This window comes from Rattus norvegicus, chromosome 8, assembly GCF_021556685.1.
Source record: "Rattus norvegicus strain SHRSP/BbbUtx chromosome 8, alternate assembly SHRSP_T2T, whole genome shotgun sequence".
Lineage (NCBI taxonomy): Eukaryota > Metazoa > Chordata > Mammalia > Rodentia > Muridae > Rattus > Rattus norvegicus.
In genome coordinates this window covers 82,625,751-82,646,935 of record NC_141541.1, presented here as the reverse complement: position 1 = coordinate 82,646,935, position 21,185 = coordinate 82,625,751, and the positions used below count along the sequence as shown (strand labels likewise).

The 21,185-nt window shown below is 38.8% G+C and overlaps 1 protein-coding gene across 3 annotated transcripts in view; it reads right to left on the bottom strand.

Annotated features, from left to right (window-relative positions):
• Wdr72 (WD repeat domain 72) overlaps positions 1-21,185 on the bottom strand; it is a 180,012-nt gene that overhangs the window by 85,772 nt on the left and 73,055 nt on the right.

Sequence of the window (21,185 nt, the reverse complement as noted above, 5' to 3'; positions counted from 1 at the left end):
GAGTTCTTAATGTGTACTAATGTTCTATGATGTAATTGTGGCAGAAAAAGAAATAGTTATAGTCAAAGATAATGAAAGCTGTGACAACTGGTTTTAATTTAGTTATGAAACTCCCTTTCTAAAGTGAAGATTCTGACATTCACTTTAAACTTTCTTTCCTCAAAGATTTTTCCCTGAGAAAAATTAGAACCAGACTTGTGAAGAAAAGCAGCACTAGATTAGGGTCCCTTTAAAAAGAAAACACTTTATGTGCACGTGTGTGTGTGTGTGTGTGTGTGTGTGTGTGTGTGTGTGTGTGTGTGGTGTCTACAGAAACCTGAAGAGGATGCCAGATCCCTTGGACCTCAATTTGGAGCCACCATACAGGTACTTGGAAATGAACTCTGGTCCTTTGCAAGAGCAGTACACACTGTTAACTGCAGAGACATCTATCTCTCCATATATATATATATATATATATATATATATATATATGTATATATATATCATCAGATATATATCATCTATTTATCTATCTATCTATATCTATCATCTATCCATCTATGTATCCATATCTATTTATCATCTATCTATACATTTATCAATTATCTATCATCTATCCATCTATATCTATCTATATCCATCTATATCCATCTATCTATCATCTACCTATATATTTATCAATTGTCTAACATCTATCCATCTATCTATATCTATCTATATCCATCTATTTATCATCCATCTATCATCTATTCATCTATCAATTATCTGTAATCTATCTACCTATCATCTATCTATCTATGCTTTGAACTTAGAATAATCAATAAAAAGTAAATCATCCTGGAAGGAAAATCAACAAGCTGCCCCCATTTGGATTCCTGAGCTGAGCACATCTTGGGTGTCAGGACTGGTGGAGCTGAAGTCTTCCACACCATTGTTACTTCACATGTATTCTCAGCTGACCTACCCAGAGGCACTGACAAATGTATATGTCATAGTTATAAAAGTTATCAAAACAGTGCCAATCAATGAAAACGGGCCATAACACATAAACTTTCATGTGAAAGTCAGGAATATGCACGATCAGTGGTCTCCAGTTCCAAAAGCATTTGGAAAAGTACATTTTTGCACTTCCTCTTTTTAAAATATTCCATTCTCAGAGAAAACAAAAAAGTTACTAACATATTGTTTTCAAAATTTACAGCTTTCCTAATTTTTAAACTTTAATCCCCTCTTAGTTTTTGCTCTTGGAGTCCACCTGCAATATAGAATCGTCTGCATGTGCTCCTATCCTGACATCCAATTGTCCCAGTGACATCTAGGAATTTCTCCTCCACTCACTGATCTAATTGTCTGGGGCATCAATCAACGTATTTTATCACCACCAGACACAAAATCGTATAACATTAAATAAAACAAGGACAACATCAAAGTATGTCACCTTCCTTTGGTCTCCCTTTTGGCCTTGGAGGCTTTACTGTAAATCTGAGAATTCATTTCAAGTTCCATGACATGTTTCTCACCTATTTAGATCACGACTAACATCTTTTAATAGTTTTAATAACTGTTTAAATTGACAATTATCTTTATCTGATAACCACAAGCTGGCCTTGGCAGTAGCACTGTCAGTCTTTATATTCTCTCTCTCTCTCTCTCTCTCTCGCTCTCGCTCTCGCTCTCGCTCTCGCTCTCGCTCTCGCTCTCGCTCTCGCTCTCTCTCTCTCCCCCCCTTCTTTTCTTGCTAGAAGTTTCTCCATGTTGATATTCTTCTTAAAGAGTCAACTTTTAACTTTGTTTAGTCTCTCAATAGACTCATGTTTTTCTTGAAAGACAGTTTTGCTGAGCACAACTGTTTCCTTCTGTCTCAGAGCATTTTGAAGGCATTATTCTGTAGACTCTGGCTCCCTTTCTTGTAGTACAGAAGTCAGCTGCTGGTTTAACTGGTTTAACTCACTCCATCTGTGTGTAGGGGTGTGTGTGTGTGTGTGTGTGTGTGTGTGTGTGTGTGTGTGTGTGTGTGTGTGCGCGCGCACATATATGTAAGATTCATTTGTCAGTAATATTCTGATGTGTATAACATACTTATTTTATATGTTGCCCTGCTTTTGAATTTTGTCCCTGACTCCCTGGTCCTTTGCATGAATTTGACTGCAGGTGACTGGATTGGATGCTGTCCGGAGGGCCCCTAGAGGCACAGGGTGAGGACACATTCCTTAAGAGAAAACTCGAGCATGTGACTGGTCACATGCTTGTTTGTCATGCACAGGACACTGTAAAGCGTTTAAGTGTTTCATCCCCTGCATGCATTATGAATTCTGACTCCTGCATCAGAGTGTCCAATTCTCTGTCAAAACTATTTCCCTCCATTCATTTAAAGTGGAAGCCAACCAAGGCACAGAGCTGCATTTTCTCATTTATTTGTGGAACACATCAGTTTTGGGCCACATTTTCTCCTCATGTGCAGTTTCTCAGGGGTGATGGACTTGGGCTGTTATCAGCATTTCATCCTGGCCTGTATTGGTCCCTTCTCTCTAATCACCTGTGGAGTGGTTAAGATTGGCCTAAGTTCCCAGGTACACACTTTCAGCTTTCTTTATAGTCTCCTGGAATAGTATTCCCATTTTGATTTTGGCATCTCGGGACTTCCTTAAGTTTCTTGTTAATGCAGATAAGGATTCTATTTAGAGATTTAAAAATTATATATTATTTTTAGGGAATTTAGTAGGACTAATGTTTAGGACACTAGCTTACAAACTGACAGAAATTGTGTTTGTGAGAGGAATATTTTTAAATAAGTGCTTTCATATATCATAGAACCAATATACATGGTATCTGCTCCATGGGAAGCAGTGTTATATGTAAAAGTCTTAAAAATGGTATACACCATTTAACATTGAAATTATTTAAAACTAATTTGTCCCACATGACAATTTCAAAGATACATAAGGTCATATAAAAACAATGTACATCACAAAAATATTTTATGTTCATAAGCTGCACAATAAATGGTCTATGGCACAATTCATCTAATTACATTGGGGGTGTACTCCTAGGATCTATCATGTGGCAGTTAAAGAAAGGATATGCCAAACACGTTATCATATCAAGAGATATGCAGGCATGACTGATAGCTTTTAAAAATGTAATCCCATTATAAAGTTATGGATTTATTAACATCTCCTTTTATGAGTTTTTAAAATGTCTGCAAAATTCTATACTTTATGATACTAAACAATAAATTTTGAAACATCCATCAGTGTATCTATCACTGTTGCCAAAGAAAATAGTGCTCATTGATAAGGCTTTAATATGACTCGCACTTCTGAATCCACCAAAGGCCATGTGACAGGGCTTGATTCTGAGTTTATTGCCCTGTTTGTAGGGCCCTGCAGCTTCTGAAACAAGATTACTGGACACGTTCATTGAAATGGGACATTGTTGCTCTGTCTATCACTTCCCTGTCTCTTTGTTTCCTGTCTGTAAGATGCTGACTAAGTTTGCTCCACCCCATCTCCACAATCATATTTTACCAAATGCCTGAAATCAACAGGGCCAACTGACCATGGACTGGAACAACAGAACCCAGTCAACAGAAAGAACCTTCTGTCTTTATAAACAGTGTGTCTCGGGCATTTTGTTATATTAAAGAAAGCCGGCTAACACAACATGCATCTCCTAGCAGAGCACCTCAGTAGAAGTTTAAGAACAAAACTTAAGAAGCAGACAAGCAAAGACTAGGAGTTTAGGCTGGTAAAGAACTGCACAAATTAATTAGTAGATGATTCCTACCTTGGGGCATAAGAGTGAACAGATGAAATTAAAGCACACAGGAGATACTTTTTTACACCTGGAGCAGTTCATCTCTACACATTCACATACACACACCATGACACAGAAATAAAGACCTTCTCATCCTCCTCCTCCTCATACAAGCACGAAAAGAAAATCTAACCTAAAATACAACAAACAACAAAAAAGCCAGGAGACTATTACTACTGTGACTGCTAAGTATGCTGTTATTGTTGGTGACTTCAAATCTAGCCATTAAGCCCTGTTCTTACAGTTCCCTTAAGCCCATGTCTAACTTCCATCTGGCCAGGGAAATTCACTTAAGAAACTGTCTCCTAAGTGAGAGACAAATGTCTCTAAACACCAGCCCATTTAAGACCCTAATTACAGGTCAGTCAAAAGTTGCTCTGCTAAGATTTCCTTGGGAAATCTTGAAACATCTGGGCTCCCGTCCACTCCATGTCTTACTCAGACAGCTCTCACTCCTGGTCCTGCTACTCTCAAGCATAGTATTTCTTTTTGAAGTTTTTCTGATCACAAATTTGAAATTGTAGAAGGCAAACGGTTTTGATAAATCTATTTCCACAGACTACAAATAAATGCTTGTTTCGTATCCCATATATAAACATCCTAGCCCTCAAAACAAATCAATGTATTCTTGGTTTGTTAAAAAACCCTTTGAAGTAGAATTACAAAATGATGAGACAAGGATATCTTGTCTTAAAGAGAAGGGGCTATTGTTAGACGTTCCAGCAAGAGACGCTTGGCAAATGCAGATGTGTAACAGCAATTATCCAGTCATCATATCAATCACTCTCACGAAAACAGGAAATGTGCGTGGCCAGGTGTCAGTGAGAAATAATTAATAGCTATCATAGTTTCATTTCTGTTGCTGGGATTAAAAAATCCTGAGCAATTTAGAGGAGAATGGGTATATTTCTGCTTACAATTCCAGGTCACGGTCCATCACTGTGATAAGTCAAGGCAGATATTTCAAACAGCTGGTCACATCACATCCACAGGTAAGAGAGAGGAAATAAAGGTGCACACGATCATTTGCTTGGGCTCAGTTCCATTTTTCCACTCTTACATAGACAGCTTGGGATCCCCCGCCTAGGGGAAAGTGCCACCCATAGTGGGCTGGGTCTTCCCATGTCAATTAACTTAAGACAATATATGTCCACAGACAATTAATGTAAACAGTTTCTCATGACACTCTCTACCCAGGGGATTCTAGAAGAGTGGTTCTCAACCTTCCTCATGCTGCAACCCTTAAATGCAATTCCTCATTTTATGGTGATGACCAACCATAAAATTATCTGATTGCTACCTCATAGCTGTAATTCTGTCACTGTTATGAACTGTAATGTAAATACCTTATATGCAGGATATCTTAAATTTAAAATGTCAAGCTGACTAGCAAACTGTCACACCATCCATACTTTTCTTGTGACTTAAATGGCCATCTTTGTACAGTTTGTCATTGTACTATTTCTTTATCAACTGTAGTATATACGCATGTTGGAAATCTATTGGATATCTTACTAAGATGTTCCCAGTTGGTCATTAAAAATTTTAAATTATGCTACAGTTCTGTTATGTATTTAAGATAGTGTTAAGCATAAAAACAATTATTTTAATGTATCTCTTTAATGTTTTACCAGTCTTAAGACCCTTAGAGCACAATTACTGAAGCTGTTACTACATTGTATACTTTTACAGAAATCTGTGTGGAAAACTTGAGTTCCTAAGTATATTTTGTGGAAGGTAGGAATATAATTTTTATACCTTAAATAAAACGACAATGAATTATACAAAAGCCACTTGTGAAGTTTCCCCTCTTGATTTAACACACCATCTTTTCCAAAGTACAGGCTGTGATTTTTTTTTTAAATTGGGCTCTTTTTATTTATTCTACATGTCTAGTTATCTGTGCTTGAGGAAGCATAAACCTCATAGCTCTGTTAACCACAGCATGTATTGGATGGATGGATAGGGAGAGATAGACAGGTTCTCATCTAACGTTCTGATGTTTGCTTTCTTCTTGGATTATTTCCTATATTTATCTTCTCTAAAGTTTATAATGCAATTCTTACGTTCCTAAATCCAACCAATGAGACTTTGAAATTTCTCAATATTAAATACACTGAGAGACAGCTCAGTGACTAAGAGAACTGACTCTTCCATAAGACCTGGTGTTTAGTTCCCAGCACCCACATTACAGCTTATAGTGTTAGTAATTCTGGTTTGGGTGGATACGATGTCGTTTTGCCTCTGCAGGCACTACATGCACACGGCATATGTATGCACATATATACATCCAGGCAAACACTTAAACATATAAAATAAATACAAATCTTTAAAGTAAGTAAATAAGGACATACGTGTACTTGTGAGTATAAACATCTTTAAAAGACTGTTTTCTCTTTGGGATGACAAACTTTCATTAAATCAATATCTTTTCTATTTAGATATAGTTTTGTATGGTCCCCTTACAAGCTTATTTATTACATTTTCATCTTCTATATTTGTGGCTATTTATAATTGAATGATATGTTTTCAAATTGCTAATATTTTCATTAAAGTTTTATTTTTCTCCAACTGCTTTGCTAAACATTTTTCACTAGATCTTTGATTTATTAAAATTTACCAGGATGCCTACCATTACAATATTTGAATAAAGGTAGCTTGTTTCTTTCTCTGCATTTGGTTCTCTTTATTAAACATTGATATTTGCCTTTAAAAAAGAATGTAAAAACTCCAAATAACAGTAGAATGGTGAAATGGTATAATATTCACTTGGGGTGATAATCACTGCTTTAAAATCATTTGACTCACACATTGTGACATATAGTGGGTAGCATAGGAGGGAGGCTTTTTCTACTTCTGTTACGGAAGTACTATTCACTTTTAACTACTAATTGGATGTTAATTTGCAATCATATCGGGCAAATGAAGTAATATTTAATTTTTAAAAAAGGACTTAGAATCAAAATACAGTACAAACTAGTAATTACTACATAATATTCTAGACTCCCAAATAGGTTCTCCCATCAAAGATTTTCCCAAAGAGAAGAATTATAGGCGTGGCTATAACTATGCAGAGCAGATTTATAATGTTGACATATGAGGATGTCTACTACGTTTTGTTTTAATGTGTGTGTGTGTGTATTGTTTTATTTGATTTCATATATATGAATGAAATATATACATATATATACATGTGTGCATTTGTGTGTGCATGCATTGTCTCAACACACACAGCGACAGCTAGTCTTCAATTAGCCATTCTCTTGCTTTTGCTACCCAAGAGCTGAAGTTACAGATGTGCATCATCACACTAGGCTTTGCCAGTATATAAATATGTGAACCATGTACATGAAGTTCCCTCAGAGGTCAAGACAGGGCATCACATATCCTGAAACCGAAGTTACAGACAGGTGTGCACCATCCTGCCAGTGCTTGGAACCAAACCCTAGGTCATCTGTAAGAGCAACCAGTGCTTTTAATTGCTGAGTGATCTCCCTGGTCTAGCCAAATATTGTTATTCTGAAGTAAAGGACCATTTTAATCTAAATCAATTCACTGATCAGAACCTGCATCTGTAACACGGTCTGAATTCCATATGAAAAGAAACAAATATCCTGCCACCTTACAAATTTCTATCCTGTCCTCTTGAAAGCATCAAGTCCACAGCCGAATCGCATAGGTGAGCCCAGCGCTGTGGTCTAAAGAGCTAGCCAGGTTTTGTTGCTGCTTTTCTTCCTCTCCATAAATGTCAGTGCCTTCTCTATTCTGTCAAGCACTCACTCCTAAAATTCAGCCCTGGTCCATTAGTGATATATGAAAACCAATACTGCTATTCTGTATTTTGGAAAGTCTCAAATGACATAGAAACCATACCTGAAAAGTCAACTTAATGTACATGTTACTGACATGATATCCAGGAAAAGGAAAGCCTATTTCACTCCCCACTTCACCCTCGAATACATCAAAGCATTAACTGATTTCATACACATAAGCACATAAAAATTTCATGGCAAGTACAGTTCAGATGCTGTTTCACCTGTCTCACCTTGTCTCTGAAGGCTTTTTACCACCGGGATCCACCTGCTTCTCGGAACTCAGCTATCTCCCTTAAAATACACATTTCCAGTAGCTGCTGAAGGATTTCACATTGACTCCCCTCTTTCCACCCTCTTCCTAAGACTAACCATCTGTCTGACTGGATGGAAGCTCCTGATCTTCAGGTGCCCTGCTGTAGGCTTCAGTACCCTTTTATCAGACTCTAAGCTATAAAACACAAGTTAGGAGGTATTCCTAATAAATATAGTAAGAAATGACATTTATGCAATGTCAAAAAAATTCCATGCAATTTTCACTTTGGAATCATGTGCTCTAAAAACATAGATTTGATACAGATATTGGGTACAGAATGCCTTAGTCTACAAAGATTAATGGCACGGGGTATAATGAATGCCTAGTCTCCATCTCATTAGCAAATCAATAAATTGGTTAATGAATCCATGTACTAACAACAACTAAATGTTTACCAAGTACACTTTTACTAAGCAAGTCAAGTAGTCCCTCACACAATGTAGGCACACTGTGTGAGATTTTCATGCATCTATCCTACATGAGGCAGTTGGCCTACAAATCTCAGTATCCAGTTGTTTCCAGAGCCTAAAGCACCAAGCTCTCTTAACTTGATGAGACCTAACTGGGGCACACTTCCTATCAGACATTTCTGAGGTGACAGTGGAGAGAGCCTGCTGGTAGAAGGTTTTGTTCAGTCTGACTGAGTCTTGCTTTTGGCCTATGCAGATCTACCTCTAGAATAATATTATTTGTGTTGGCTCATTCTGTGTCAATTTGAAAAAAGCTAGAAATATCTGTATGGAGGGTGCCTCAGTAGAGAAAATTCTTTCATAAGATCGGGCTTTAGGCAAGCCTGTAGGGTGTTTTCTTAATTCGTGATTGATGAGCGAGTAATGCAGAAAATTTGTAAACCCGGCGATTGCACACTAGAAAAATCTGTTTCTAGTTGTGGTGTCACTCAGCCCTAGCACACACCTTCAATTCAAGAGTTTTCTGTTTACTGTAAACAAGATTAAATAAAGTCAACTGCAGGTCAAGAGTCAGAGCAAGCAAGGCGTGAGCATAGGGGAAAACTTAGAGTGAGAGGAAGTCAGTAGGACAGATAGAGAGATGCACAGGAAGTAGACGGTAGGAACGTCAGTTGGAAGATTTTTTTTAAAACAATGTGGAGAAGAACTGTTTTGTTTTTTTCTTTCTGGGATGTTGGTTAAGGAGGAAGGTCAAGTGGATGCTTTCTCTGAACTAGCAGGCTCTTGCCCACCATCTGGCTCCTGAGTCTTCATTTGGTAAAATTGAACATTTGGGATCCTGCTTTAAAAAACAAAACCAAAAGACCAGGGGAATGGGAGGGTCCAGCCCATTGTGGGTGGTGCCACCCCAGGGCAGGTGGTCCTGGATTCTATAAAAAGCAGGCTGAGAAAGCCAGGAGAAGCAAGCCAGCAAGCAGCATTCCTCCATGGCCTCTGCATCAGTTCCTGTCCTGCTTGAGTTCCTGTCCTGCTTTTCATCAGTGATAGGCTGTGATGTGGCTGTGAAAGTTAAATAAACCCTTTCCTCCCCAATTTCTTTTTATCACAGTGTTTCATCATACCAATAGTAACCCTAACTGGGCATTATTGTCTGCTTATGCTAAAGCCAAGTGTGTGTGTGTGTGTGTGTGTGTGTGTGTGTGTGTGTGTGTATGTGTGTGTGTGTGCATGTGTACATGCATGTGTGTAGTTCTCTGTACCTAGAAAGAGAAAACATAATATAGTTTTCAACAATGCACCAATTCAAAATGAACTGCAATGACACTTCCATGGAGAATCACATATGGAAACTAAATGTAATAGCAGCAATTTTAACCACTGAAAATGTACATAGTGATATGCAGCCAGCATTCTAGCTTCATAATCAAAGTCAAATTTAAGTTTTGGGTTTAATCCCAAGTGTTAATTTAATAATGAGTTGATATAATTATTTTAGGGATAACTTATATTGTAATTTGAGGAAAATAAGGCATTGCCAGCCATGAAATGAAGTGATCCTTGCTGCATCACGTAGATTTGAGGACGTTCCAAATGTTCATGTTTATATATTTTAACATGCTTTTAATAGTGATACTACTTTACTCACACAAACACAAGCTGGAGGCATAGATTATAGCTCTCATTTAGCATTGCGAACTTAAAATAAGGTTTATTTTACCATGTTTGTACTAGCAATTTGGATGATCTCTTTAGTGCCCATTGTTGGTGCTATATTGTTCAACAATACAATTTTGAACATTAGGACATTTTTATAGGTGCTGGAGACACGGCCTAGTGGTTAAGAGCGCTTGGTGCTCCTGCAGAAGAGCTGAGTTGGATCACCATATCCACACGATAGCTCACAACTGTCTGTAACTCCAATTCTTTGTAGGCACACACATGGTATGCAGACAGACCCACATGTAGGCAATATATCCATGCACATAAAATTACTTTTATTTAAAAAAATTAGCTCTCCAAAAGAACTCATTTATATTTCTTTGGGAGAACATTGTTTTTACTGTCAGCAACTGGTATCACTTTTAAAGGGACTTTTAAAGATAAACTCCTAAATTTAAAAGGTTAGCAAAAGAGTTTACTCTTCCCGAACCAAGTACATTTATAACAAGTGGGTTGAGTTCACCGGACACCGTAGCAGGTGGGGATCCGCTGCTGCTGAAGAGCTCGTCTTACAAAGATGAAAAATCCGGGGACCGTCACTGGGCCAATCACAGTGAACGCCATCCATGTGTCACTCAAACAAGAAGGTGCAAATGAAAGTGTCAGCCGTTCTTTGAGACAGTCAGAGCCCTGGGTTACTGTTGTTGTTGGCAGTAAAATCATTTGGATCCATCTGGTCAGGTGGCGGCCAGCCTGACTGGCTGAGGGAGCCGCAGACAAAGGAGAAAGGCTGCACTGCGGCTGATGCACAGAGCGTGTGGGGAACTAAACTCACAGCAAAGGCAATATTATCAAACTAATGGCACGGGCAATCCCAGGTACCAGCAGGGCATCCATTTTCAGCTAAGTGCTGCCGTACATTTTTCCTTTCTATCACCACGACGGGGGAACCCAGCTCAGCACTCGAGATCACACTGCCTGGTAATAAATTACTATATTGGACACTTTTTGTTTTCTTTCGCCAATGACTTCCCTGTGTAACCTCACTATCATTACCAATTAAAAGACAGCCTGCTTCGGCCAACTGTATCTCTCTATGTATCAGCCCTGACGCTCCAATTGCCTTGGCACGTTCCTCGGGGTCAAGAGGCTCCTTTGACCTCTCTCTACTAAGTCTTCCTGACCACTCGCTATTGCAGCAATCTCAGCCGAACAGATGGACACTTTCCGAGACACTATAAAGCTTAGAATATAAAGATAAATGAAATTGTGTCTCAGGCTTCAAACTGGTTTATGAGCCTGTTTCTACCCTACCCCCAGTCTAAAAGTCTATAATCTCACCCCAGCTAATAGAAAAGATGGCTTGTTTCTCTTTAAATTATCTTTATAATTTAAGTCTGAGAAATAGTAAAAAAAAATCTATAAGATGCTGAGTTGACTGTCTTTCAATGAATACAACAGCTAATTTTGAAATGTAAGGCACTGTTTTCTGTGCCTATTGCTTTCGTTAATGGTGGGTGGAGGATGTCACTCCACAGTAAAGTGTACATGTGAAATCAAGGGTGGATGTTCTAGTTTGCCTCTTGCATAATGTTTCTTGTCCTGTATCGCTGACCTTCTCAAAAGTGACTAGTATTTTTGCTTCTCTGAACATACAAGGAAAACTAATAAATATTCTCTTTTCTGTGACTTTTTGATGTGTTCATGTGAGTTTACCATCATGGTTGTTTGAATATTTTTAAATTGATAGTTTAACCTTGGGCTATATTTTGATATATTTTTCTTCACTTAGAAGCTATCTCCTTTAAATAAAATGAGTGTGTTATTTATTGTTCGGATCAGACAACTTCTTAGAGTGGAATAGTGAGCCCTTCATGACCACTTGGAGCCACAGGTACAAGTCACGACTGTCTCAGCCAACCTGGATGCCTTGCCACACGAACTCAGAGGCGTTAGGCCATTAATTTACTTCCGAAAAATAATGAATGCTTCTGTGTCACTCATAACATATGACTGATGGCTGGGAAGACGTCTCTGTGTGTAAAGCGCTTTCAAAATTAACACAAAGACCTGAGTTTGGAATCTGAATATCCATATAAAAACCGGGCATGGTGGTGTGGGCTTGTAGCCCAAGAGCTGGGGCAGTGCAGAGAGGTAGAACCGAGGTGCTTGATGGCCAGTCAGTCCAAATAGAGCCTAAGGAAGTCTAGCCAAAGCTTCAGGCTCACTGACCCTGTCTCAGAAAAGAAAGCTGGAGAGCCATTCAGGAAGATACAGCATCATCTCCACATGTGTGTACACACACATAAATAACTTACAATTAATTCTTACCACATATGAATCATTTTAATAACTGAAAAAGTGTTTTCTTCTAAACGTTTAGGTTAATGAGTCTGGAGAGAAGGCTCAGAGTTAGGAGAACCATCTGCTCTCACTCGTGCAGAGGACCTGGGTTCAATTTCCAGTACCTGTAACACCATTCACCACTGTCTGTAACTCCAGTTCCAGAAGATCTGACACCCTGTTCTATCCTCTGTGTGATGGTTTGTATATGCTCGGCCCAGGGAGTGGCACTATCAGAAGGTGTGGCTTTGTTGGAGTAGGTGTGGCCTTGCGGATGTGGGCTTTAAGACCCCCATCCTATCTGCCTAGAAGCCAGTATTCTGCTAGCAGCCTTCAGATGAAGATGTAGAACTCCCAGTTCCTCCTGCACCACTCCTTACTGTATGCTGCCATGTTTCCAGCCTTCATAATAATGGACTGAACCCCTAAACCTGTAAGCCAGCCCCAATTAAATGTTGTTCTTATAAGAGTTGCTTTGGTCATGGTGTCTGATCACAGCAGTAAAACCCTAACTAAGACACTGAGAGACCAAGCACACAGAGGCAAGACACCAATAAAAATAAAAATAAGTTGTGCTTGCAGGTTGAAATTTTGTTTCTGTTCAGATTTGTGTAGTAAATGAGAAATGAACCAGTGGCCCAATAACAAGAATATAAATGAATGATTTAAAAGTTTTTATTTCCACATTTTGTATTTCTAAAAATTATGCTACCAGTGTCCTGTTGTATCTCTAATATCTCAGTAGTCAACAAAACTTAGTAACATAAGTAAATATCGCACCAAATAAGAAACAATATGTACATATAAATTGATTTCTTTTGATGTTTGTTTCTTTTATTAGACTGCAGATCGACAAAGCGCTTCATTCACGCTGGGAAAATGCTCTGCTGCTAAGCTGCATCCTACCCTCCATTTATGGTGGATTTAAAGGCAAAAAGTACTCAACAGTTTTCAACAACCTTTGAAGGCCAAGGTGAGGGAGCATTTTAGAAGGGAAGAGAAGGAAGATGAGAAATGAGAGCACCAAGAGGCCAGGGGGAATATCTGGGCTCACTTCCGGGAGTTAACAGGTTAGAGAAAAAAATCCACTCCCCTTATGCAATGAACAACAGCCCTGGTGTCCTCACCTCTGGGATGGGAGTGACCAGCTCTCAGGTTTCAATGTCTCAGAAAAACTCTAAAGGGAAAACAGCCAACATCTGTGGCAATGCCTCTTTGGAGGGAAAGGTACCCTCTTCAGGGAAAGGCTCTAGGTTCTTATAGATAGAAATTTTTTGGAAATGATCGTGTGCCTGGTCACTGGGACGTCTTTAAGTCTTAAAGTCCCCATCCAACTGCTTCCCCCGCCTCCTTAGCCTGCTTGCAGAATAGTGAGCCAAGGGCAGACTGCTGAAAACAAGAAACAAGAAACAAACTGGGGTTGTTTAAGCTAATGAGATTTGGGTTCTTCTTATCCAATTTGGTATCAATAGAGAGATGAAAAGACAGACAGACAGAAGACAGCCAAGATAGTTCTGGCAGCAATTTCAAACCCACACAGCCTTTTATTCAATCAACCCAACACTGAAGGGCCCTAGTGGAAAGGCCAGTATGCTTATGAGCACACAGAATACTTTGGGCTTCCTTTAAAAATTACCCAAAAAGCCAAAGTCACTCTCCCTACAACTGTTTGAATTAGATGTTTTATAACTCAGCTTTGGCTTATTCTGTAGTTAATAATGAAATAAATAGTATGGCACTTATATATTTTTTTTAAAAAAAAGCACTTTTATTAATTCTTAATAAATTCAATCTTAAGTGGCAAAATAGATACTTGTCTCAGGCACACTCCTTAAACAGCGACTGTTTCCTTTGATTTCTTTTTACCTCGTGCTCAGTATATAATTGTCAATTAAGATGACAAGCGTATGTTGCTGAATTACTGGGAACTCAGCCTCTAGGGATGGACACTAATTAAAAAGCATATGCTATGTGCATGCTGATGGGGCTCACTACAAACACCTTTGCTTGCAACCTTGACACTTTAGTCAGTGGCATCACAGTAACACTTTATAAACGCCAGCCCAATAAGCTGGTAATTGGCTAAAAGATCAGAAAGGATGTAGGTCTAGACAGGGAAAAAAATAAAAGCCAACCAGAACTGATTTACCACTGAATAGAACAGGGACAATATTTTCACTAAGTGCTTCTTCTCTTTGAAGTGACATGTGTATATTTATATAAAGACCTGGCACTGAAGAGGTAGCTTAGCTGTTAAAATCAGAAACTATTACTCTAGCTGGCTGGTTCAACTCAGCTGTTATGGCCTAAACTCCTGTCCAAGCTGACTATTTAAAACTTGCTTCTCTAGGCTTCTGACTGAATTGCTTGGCTTCACTCATAATAACTTGGGCAATATGTTCTAATCTTCTGGTTCATTATTTTCTGGCTTCAACTGCCTCTGCTGACCTGCACTGAACTGTATGAAGGAACCCAGCTCCCCTGCACTGCACTGGACTGCACTCTACTGCATTCACTCCCAACTGACTGACTCACTTCCACTGCACAGAGCTCAACAAATTGAACAGAACTGACAGAACTCCACTCAGTCTGTGATCCTCTAATAGCTTCTTTCTGTGCTGTTCTTGTAAGAGTTGGGCATATCTTATCCTTCAAATCTTTCTCTGATTCATCACTTTGTCCCACAATTAGATGGCATGGCTTGGGATTAAATCTGTATATTACAGACTTGTCTATCTTCTAGCCAGAGAGATTAAAGATGTGTGGCATATCTGCATTCCGCCTGAATCACACAGACCTAGAAGGTCTTTGGACGTGATCAGAGCAGCCATGTTCTGCAATAAAATTCCTCTACAATGAGAGTGTGGAGAAATGAATCCTAGTGTACTGTAATTCAAAATCAAATAAAAACAATACCCAAGTTCTTATGATTATTAAAACTCATGGTGGATCACTGAGATGACCCAGCAGATAAAGACACTTATTGTCAAGCAACTGATGACCTGAAGTAAATATTTGGGATGAACATGGTAGAAGGAGACAATTGGCTCCCATAAATTGTCTTCTGATCTCCAGACATGTGTTGTGGTACACACACACACACACACACACACACACACACACACACACACACAAAAAATGTTAAAAAAAAAAAACCCAACAACCTAGGATTAGCACATAACCAAGAAATTCCACATCTAGATACTGACCAGAGAGCAAAACCAAGAATTCAAAGAGGCATGAAGGTCCAGTGCAGTGTTATTCATAATAAGAGAGCTGAAAAAACCTAGATTTCCATTGACAGATGAAAGGATGATGAAAAACAGTTTAAATAGCTGTGACGAAATAATATTCATCCCTAGACAGAAATTCTGCAACAGATGACTAAACAAACAAAACAAAAACTTACCCCCAAAATTCATGACCCTGTGGACATAATGCTGAATAACAAAAGCCAAACAGAAAGAACATGGTGTGGTTGTACTTAAAAGAGGCCTAAAATAATCATCTCCACAGAATCCAGGTATAAAGTCATGTTAGCCTAAAGCTGGGGTGGTGTATGCTATCCATCAATGGGAAGGAAAATTTTACCACAGTCAACTGAACAAGCTCCAGAATCCACTGCAAAGAATTCTGTCTAGTTAGCATTACTCAGTAATAATTAGTAATAAGTGTAGCAAAAGGCCAAGTCCAGATTCTAACAGGACCGATTTTCCTGAAGGAAGGAGAGGAAGCTATTTATCATGGCTCCTTACTCTACACACTAGCTCAGTGGTTAAGAGTAGTAGGCACTCTTCTGAAGCTCAGGGAGTTGAGTGTTGAGTATGAATTTGGCTAAAACTATGAAGTGATGGACACAGATGGTAGGACCACCTCTGGTTGTATTCACATCTAATTAACATTTATATTCTTATCTTTTAGATTTGTTCCCCACAGAAAAATGTACCTATCATGATTTATGGCTGCTGTGACCTGTGCTCTAGAGAGCGGAGGCTCCTCCATGGCCCAGGTTGCCTCCTGTATCGCCTCAAATCTGGTTCTACCATCCCTGTCCATCATTTCATAGCTTTAGCCAAATTCATACTAAACACTCAACTCCCAGTCCTCTGGAAGAGCAGCTAGTGCTTTTAATCACCAAGTCATTTTTCCGGCCCCTGGCCTTTTCTTTTAAGTTATGGTCTATTTCTTTCCTCTGCATGTAATCGGCATGAGTCCAGGCTCTTGTTGAAATTACTAGTGTCTGTGGTGTGGTGCACACAGTAGGTATTCAATGGGTATCTGAAGAATGAATTTTCTGTCTTACTAACCCTACTACAAAGTGTATACCAAGTATATACCAGGGAGCTCAAGGCCTACTTGGGAGAATAGTATAAATACAAGTAATTAGGCAATGAGCTGACCTGTGCTTATTAACCAGGTAGAATTTGAGAAGGCAAAAGAGGCCATTGGGAGCAAATGTCCTTTGCTAGGAAGAGTCACATAAAGACTAGAGTCAGCAATGCCAATACATGGAAGAGAGTCAGCCTCCTGAAAATTACAGGGCAGCCTCATTCCCTGGATCCCAATGGACATGAAGAAGAGAAAATCCTTTAAGGCTTGAAGTCTCCCAAGACTCAGAACCTATCCCACACAAAGAGAAAAGAAATCTGCAAATATTTAGAGTGGTATATACTGAGTATAATCAGCTTGCGCTCTCTCTCTCTCTCTCTCTCTCTCTCTCTCTCTCTCTCTCTCTCTCTCTCTCTCTCTCTCTCTCTCTCTCCTGTGCTCTGATGAGTGGAGCATTAAGCAGTTTCCAAACCAACTACCAGAGCAACAAGCTGCTGCTGAAGGGTTGAAGGCTTACCCCAAGTTCCTGCATTTGGGAAATGAAGCATAAATAAGCCTCTTCGTATTTATCATACATCCATTTCTTAATATTATTGCAAACCTGTTGATTAGATGACTGATAGCTTTGGGGGGTTTATATTAAGGGGCAGGCTTGAAAAGTAATTATCCAAGGGAAGAAGAGGACTCGTGGTATATAATATAATCCTCAGGCTATGTCTGAGTGATTATTTTAGATAACTCTGTGACTAGGAGAAATGAGCCTGAGATTGACAGACAGGTAAATGGCGGCGATACCATAAAGTTTGATGGTGAATGAAGCCATTTTAACCATGCTACCCTTTGTCTATCTGAGTCTTATGAGAGGACTGCTATTTGAATCTTATCTAAAAAAAAAAGCCCCTGGATGCCTGTGTGTCAAATACTCATGATTTCAATACCATTATCAAATAAACTTTTAAAGTTTATTAAGCCAGCAGATTGTGGCACTTGCTGTCATTATACTTTCTGCGTGTTTCTATAAAGGTGTTACCCATTTATTATGCAATCATTTTAGAGTCAGACACACTAAGCATCCAAATCCTTTCTAACATATTCATGAGAGAAGGCCAGGTGGATTTTAATGATTGCATTTTTTTTTTACAAAGCAGACACGGTGGTGCACACCTCTAATTCCTTGACTTGGGAGGCAGAAGCAAGAGGATTACAGTGAGTTCAAAGCCAGCCTGGTCTATGGGGTGAGTTTCATGGTAGTCAGCACCTCTTAGTGAGATCCTGTCGTAAAACAAAACTGGGGTTATACTGGAATTGTGATTATCTAAAGAAATGTAATGCTTTAAAACCCAACAACCTAGTCCCAAAATTAAATGTGGAATATTGAGGGAAGCACATGAAATGTCCAGCTGCAGGGCCAGTGCCCCGCCTGTGGGAGGTCTGTGTGCAGTGAGAGCACTCACAGCTCTTCATTGCATGCTTGTCTCTGGTTCTAACTGCTCTTGACTAAGACGGAAAGATAGGTTATCTAAGTCAGGGCAAAAGTAACAGCAATGAGTGGAATTATCATAACCAAATTATCTTAACTAAGGGTTATTTAAAATAACCCTTAGTTTATGTGAAAATTAAAAGCACAAAGGGGGTTAAAATATGCTATGGGGCCCTAAAGTCTGTCTCTTTTTTTAAATCACCCTCAAACTTGACTTTTACTGTGAATTGAAGATGGTCTTTGGTGGACAATCCCATGATACAGTAAACTCTGTAGACACTCTCGACCCAGAGGAACATTTAGATTTGGGCACTTGTATCAACCAAGGATTATAACCTCTCAGTCCTCTAGATGATCTCATAGGAAACCAGGGCCAGTTTTCTCTCTGTATTCCAGAAACAGCCAAATGGTCAATGCCAGACTCTGGGAGTTACAAAACTAAGTTTGGTAGAGGGGCTAGACAAAGGAAAACAAAGTATTTGCTACTGAACACAAAATGGAGAGAGCCAAATTTTGTATAATGACAAGAGACCTTGAAGGATACAAGGAAGAAAGTAATGGGGCTAACCAGGGCTTTGTATTTCGTACACTTTGTTAATGGCTTTTGGAAAAGCATGTCTTTAACAATGGGGGTTGGGAAGGCCCACCACTATCAACAAAAACCATATAGTGTTCAGACCTGTTTGTGTATAAAATTATGTACACAGGAAAAGAAAGTCCCTGATGCTCATCCCATGAGATGTAGTGATAATTGATGGAAAGGGTTCTGCAGGCTCTTTACATTGAGGATAAAGGCGGTTGTTTGCAGAGAAGCTAACTAGGTTCAAGCGGTCACTTCACAGAACTGAGGGCACTTCCAGGATGCCACTGTGAAAGCCTGATCCTGAAAAGACAGTTAGGAATGCTAGCTGGCTGTGATTTTAATGAAACACATTCAGACTCTTAGCATCAATAAACAAGCTAAAGGTTTAATTCATTTTGTTTTAATAGCCCAGAGGAAATAGTCCACAAGAATAAATGTCCCGAGATCTCCTTCTTGTAACATTTTTGCATTTTCCGCTCTTAGAGAAGGCATCAGCATATGTCACCGATGCCAGCATTAGCCTGTTGTGTTTCCTTAAATGGGCCCAGAGGGTGTTCTCAGTCAACAAGTGACACAGGCAGCTTTCAAAGAGAGAGATTTTATTCTTCTTCCCTCTCCTGCTCTAAATTCTTTAAGTTAACCCAGCATCTGAATTTCTATAATTTCCCTTTTTATTCTCAAAGCTAGTATCCAGGATACTAGAAATTAATATAATGTACAAAGAGGGTATTCCTAACAAAGACAATAATTTTATTTCAAGGAACTCCACCACCAGAAACAAATTGCTCAAATAGGACAAATCTGACCCTCTTAGGGAGATTATTTTACTTTAGCAAGATATCAGCTTTCTCAGTGAGGTTGAAGAGCAAGGAATGACCAAAATTTGAAAAATCCATATTTTTTCTTTGTTTTAAGAAAATAAATTTAGAACTAAAAAAAAAGAGGAATGAAAGAAGCTAAGAAAGCAGTGAAGAAAATATTCTTAAGCTATCATAGATAGCTTAGGACAGCATGTTCATGATCATAGAATTCAGGTGCTCTTAAGACCTATTGAAGTATTCATGTCAATAAAGGCAAATTTTAAAAACACATGTAGTAAGTCATGTTGATGATCTTTCTTAATTAAGCTAAACATAAAATGGAATGCCTGATTCACTTATTTCTTGTCAATGTTTCTGGATTGATTCCTCTGCCACCCACTCCATACCCTGACATACAACCCGATACACAAATAAGTTATTGGTAAATATAGAAAGAATTTAGTTCCAGAATGCTTTAAAGATCCCAGAGCTCCACATCCCCAAAAGGGCTGATGGGGTGCTGTGCAGGGAAGGGTCATGAAGTAGATTCTGGCTGCACAGAGCACTAGGAGGTAGTATAACGTTTATTCATTGAAAACTCTTCCATGAGAATTAACAAAAGAGATAACATAGGAAGAAATCAAGGCTGAGCAAAGGCCTTCTCTGGGAGAAATCAGGACTACCTATCAGCAATTATAAAAACAATAATGTTGACCTTGAGTCAGCCTTAAAGGTCTTTGTTCACAATTGGATCATCAGCTTTATGAATTTTCAGTTGCTATTGCAGCCGAAGACTCAGTAAAGGCAGAGTTGACCATTAATAAGACAACAGCTGTTCCTGCCGACCAGGATGAAAAGGCATTTGAGAAAGGACACACCACACTGGCACGTTCTGTGTTAAAAATGACAGCTCTTCCAGATTCCACTCAACACACCTTAGATGAAGACTTACGACATCTCAGGGAAATACCAATAAAAATCCAAAATCACATACAGTCAAAGCAAGAAATAATTTAAACAAATTGTATCTGCAATCCTGGGAGATCAATAGTCAGTAAAGGTTTTTATAACTTGAAAGGTTTTATGGTTCAAGATTTTACCCTAAGACTTTTTTCCCCCTCATCTCGAGGATGCAATTTTACTTTCTCTGCTGTATGTTAAACATAATGTCTAGTAATAAGAGAGACGCCCGATCAAAGAGGAAATAATAGAGAGACCCAATCAAAGAGGGAGAGAGGGAGAGAGGGAGAGAGGGAGAGAGGGAGAGGGGTCCTCATGTGGAGTTATTGGAATTAAGAGATTCAATAGCTATTACTGTCAGTCAGGTATCATAGCAACCTTGTATGCTTTAAAAAAATAGTGCTGGAAAAGTCTCCAAACCTGCACGGCTACTCTTTGGGAGCACAACACTGTCAACATCTGTTGGTGTTGCCATGAGCAACAAAAGATTCTGCCATATATATATATATATATATATATATATATATATATATATATGCTTATTTGTGCCATACATACATATATATCAAAACAAAAAAAAATCTACACACAGAGAGAAGGGAGGAAATAATGAAGAGGACACAGTGACAAGAAAACATGAAAAGTCATTGATCTGTCTCTGTAACATCACCCACACTTCTGTCTGTTTTTAACAG